Below are 4,489 nucleotides of genomic sequence, written 5' to 3'. Positions count from 1 at the left end.
CACTGATGAGTAAGGAAGAATTGAAAGGACAAGGACTATGGGCTGCCTGATCTTTCCCTCTCCTTCCATGCCATCATTTTCAAGATCGTTGGGTGGCTAACACGGGGAGGTCACAGAGTAAGAAAGATGTGACAGGACATCCTTGGATGTCCATGGTTCTTAAACCATCACTGCCTGCTTTCTGCATTGGAAGTAAGTTCTGGTCTGAATGCAAAGTGTGGCCTCTCCGAGCTGTCAGCATCCCTTCCTGTCAAGCACTAGCTGTAACATGCTTACCTGATCCTAGCTTTGACTCTCACTGAACTGCCACCGCCACATGCCGTGGGTCCATCGGAGCATCCAGAATGTTCTTCAGCAAACGGGCGGCCAACAACCACAGACATATTTATTTCAGGCATCCCTTCTGTTCGCGTGCGTACTCTACTGCCCCATGAAACCTCAACCAACACACACAAGTTCAAAGAGAAAATTGTTAAGAGTTTCAAAATGGTGAGTTCTGGGGATTCAACCAAACTTGGGGCTCCTCTGAGTGGGGGGCCCTGACCACTGCACAGGTCATGGTTGGTTTGTAACCCTCCTGGGAGCTTCCCCGGTGTATAACCTGAAATCAGCCCCAGTAGTAGGGAGTGGAGCCTGAAGAAAGAGGCAGGCTACTCCAGCTGGGTGGGTGGCAGCTTTAATAAGCCAAAGGAACTTATATGTGGGGTTGTCTTGGGCAGTAGCAAGACACAACGGCTCCTTGCACCACCTGCCAAATCTTAGAAGTTTCTATAGAGGCCTTAACTGGGTTCAGTCATATATACCACGCAGGTGTTCTCAATGCACATCATTATCTCAAGACTATGACCTCGGAGCAGCATCTGGGAACAGGAAAGGCAAGCGGAACCCACATTCCAAGGGTGGGGGAAGGGGTGAGGAGCCTTCTCGGCGTACCAAGGTCCATTCAGCTCATGGGTCAATCAGCGGTCACGTTTTCTGGATGACATTCTTCAACAGTCACTCACCCATGAAGCCAACCCTGCTCTGTTGATTCTGCTTAGAATGGGCATCTTAAGAATGCATTGAGGAAGGAGACTGTGTTGGGAGGGAGATGACAAGGAGACTGGTCAAGGGCATTTCTTCCGATGGCGCTCTGAACACTTATAGAAGACCAGTGGCACCCAGGGCAGGAGCCTATGTGCACTCATCTGTGCGAAAGAAGAAACTGCAAATCATTAAAAAAATGTCCACTGGGGATTCAGTTCAAAGATCGGCCACCTTGACCAATGTCACTTCTCATTGCCTGGAGAAGCAGGCAAGAAGACATCAGGCTGAAAAATTGAAAGGGTGACATCACTAAGTACTGAAAAGACACGGGGAAACAGGGACTTGCCCCCTGCTTGGGGAGTGGTGCAGTAGAAGTCACTTCATGACAGTCCCCGGGGCGGGAGGATGCTCACACCTCACACCTCAGAACTTGTGTTTCTAGACACATTCCAGGGAGAACCTCTTGCGCGGGGGACCAGGACCAAGACGCAGAAATGTTCATTGCAACATTGTCTATAATAGCAAAAACCAAACCAACAAACCAAAAACCAAAAAAACAAAAAAACTAGGAACAATATAAATGACCATACATTTTAAAAACCAAAATGGAATATTAAAGTAAAGGACTTATTTAAGGCGGTTAAAATGAACATCTATTAAGGACAAATCTCAGCAGCATGTTGGGTTAAGAAAGCAATTTGAAAACTCTGCAGGGTGAAAATGTACATTTGAAAACACAAAAAGCAATACTCTATTGTTCATGTCTACTTACCAAGGCAGTGGAAGTAAGAAAGCATGGACAGGGAGGACACAGGCCAACTTCAGGGTAAGGGTTGCATCCAGAGAGAATGAGATCCAGGAGGGATGCAAAGGGGATTTCTTAAAATAAGAACTGGAAACATGCAAAGCAACAATGTTAACATATATTAATTCTGGGAAAGGGGGTGCACGAGAGTTTATTTTACTCCCTGTAGTAGTAGTATGAGCTATTCCATAATTTTTAAAAATTAAAAAAAAGGGGGCGTCTAAAAAAAAAAGGGCACAGTCAGTTAGGCATCCCACCTTGGTTTCAGCTCAGGTCATGATCTCAAGGTCACGGGATTGAGCCCTGAGACAGGCTCCGCACTCAGCGGGGAGTCTGCTTGGGATTCTCTTTCTTCCTCTCACCCTCTGCCCCTCCCCCACACCCACTCTATCTCTAAAGTAAATCAATAAATTTAAAAAAAAAGCAATGTTGAAAAATGTCTCTTTTTGTTTTTCACTCCTCCCTAGACTTACCTTTTAAGCCGAAGCCTGGGGTGAGGTGTGACAGGATTGGGGGCGATGGGGTGGGGAATGAAAACTGGCGGGTAGCAAAGGTGAGACCCACCACCTCCTTCGCGGGTCCACTTTAGCTCCGCCCCCGCCCAGGTGTAGCCATGGCAACCGGGGTCAACGCTAGCTGGACCAGTTGCCAAGCTGGGGTCCCAGGCGCCACCTGGTGGTCTTTTTGGTGCCACGCTCCGCGAGGGGTCCCCAAGGTGTGAGTCAGAGGGGCGCTCCTGAAAAATAAAGACCAGCGTCGTCCTGTCGCACTGAGTCCCTCATAGATGCCCTTAGGGCCCTGGTGATTCATTTCAGAAACGTCTTTCATTAAAGTTCGGTTGCAGCCATTGACCACCAAGGGTTTGGGGGGTGTCTCCAGGTGCCCCGCACAACGCTGGGCATTTACAGATATGTGTCTTCATGGGGACCACCAGAGATCGCGGTTACAAATTTCTTACAGACCCCAAGAGAAGAGAAGGCTTTAAAACATGGCAGTGTAGACTTCTAAATAGCATAAACCCATTCTTTTCTATAGTTTTTTTTTTTTTAATTTGCTTTACTCTAAAAGTAACATGAATTTGTAGAAAGCTTGGAAAATCATCTCACCACCCACACAGAACCAGAACTAACATTTGGGCTTTATCCTCTTAGTATCCCTCTGCTCCATTCATTTTTGAGGGATTGGTTTCTTACAAATTTGGAAATTCCCAGGCTCCGAATGATTTTTCTGCCTGGACAGGTAGACCTGGGGTTACGAGCCCAGCTCCTCAGCTTACCTGTCACCTCAGGCAAATGAATGGACTTCTCTATGCCTCAGTCTTCTGGCCTGTAAAGTGGGAATATTTTAACTGCACCTCATAGAGTCATTGGGAGATTTTCAACAGAGCATGGTGTAATTACAATAATCCATGACCCACTTTGCTCACTGAAACACAGTGTACACCTTTTCCTCACGCGAAGGAAAAACTTCATTTTCTCCTTTCTATGTTGGGAGAACATCCCAGCCTTCTCTACTATGTCCTTTGCCTGTGAGTCTCCTTTACTGCTCACAGAAAACACCACGCTGCTGACGATTCTGGTCCCCAGATGTGGGGAGGTTTTTCCCACACCGAGCAACTCTCTGTGACACCAGCTGGGTGTCCCTCAATTTAACTCAACCTTGGCTTCCCCCTACCTGGATGGTGTCAGATCCCCCAGGGTTAAGGGCCCAACCTGAAGTTAAAGTCACAAGACTTCCCCCTCCCCCACTTCAGATGCTGGTCTCAAGTCCAGATTGTCCCTTATGTTTCTGACCAGCTGGCTACTGATTGGAGGCTCCAACGACCCCCTCCTTGGGTTTGATTAATTTGCACAGAGATTATAGGGAAACACTGCCTTAATTACCAGTTTATTAAAGGATATGGATATTATTATATTTTTGAAGACTATTAAAAGCAAGGTCTGGAAGCTTCTGTTCCTGTGGAGCTGGGGTGTGTCACCCTCCCAGCGGCCTGGAAGTTCCCAGAGCCCATACTGTTGGGGTTTTATGGAGGATTCTTCATGCTGATCAATGATTTTTTTCAATTAGCGATAATCACACCTCGGATAAACCTCATTGGCTATGATACCGCCACTGCCCAAAGCTGATTTTTTAAATAATTTTTTAAAGATTTTATTTATTTATTTCTCTGAGCACAGGCAGACAGAGTGGCAGGCAGAGGCAGAGGGAGAAGCAAGCTCCCCGCTGAGCAAGAATTCCCAAGGCAGGACTCGATCCCAGGATGCCGGATCATGACCTGAGCTGAAGGCAGCCACTTAACCAACTAAGCCACCCAGGCGTCCCAAAGTTGATTTTTTAAAAGATTTATTTATTTTAGGGGTGCTTAGGTGGGCCAGTCGTTAAGCGTCTGCCTTCAACTCGGGTCATGATCCCAGGGTCCTGGAATCGAGCCCCGCATCAGGCTCCTTGCTCAGCGGGAAGCCTGTTTCTCCCTCTCCCAATCCCCCTGCTTGTGTTTCCTCTCTGGCTGTCTCTCTGTCAAATAAATAAAATCTTTTAAAATATATATTTATTTATTTTAGAGAAAGAGAGAGAGCACAGGAGGAGGGGCAGAAGGAGAGGGAGAGAATCTCAAGCAGACTCCGCACTGAGGCAGAGCCCCATGCCAGGCTCAATATC

General features: G+C 47.2%; 1 pseudogene; it reads right to left on the bottom strand.

The window, feature by feature from the left end:
* Positions 1–3,837: 3,837 nt before the first annotated feature.
* Positions 3,838–3,955, bottom strand: LOC123934295 (annotated as a pseudogene).
* Between the last annotated feature and the right edge of the window lie 534 nt (positions 3,956–4,489).

The sequence above is a fragment of the Meles meles genome, chromosome 21 (genome assembly GCF_922984935.1).
Source record: "Meles meles chromosome 21, mMelMel3.1 paternal haplotype, whole genome shotgun sequence".
Lineage (NCBI taxonomy): Eukaryota > Metazoa > Chordata > Mammalia > Carnivora > Mustelidae > Meles > Meles meles.
This window is presented reverse-complemented; position numbering and strand designations above follow the sequence as displayed.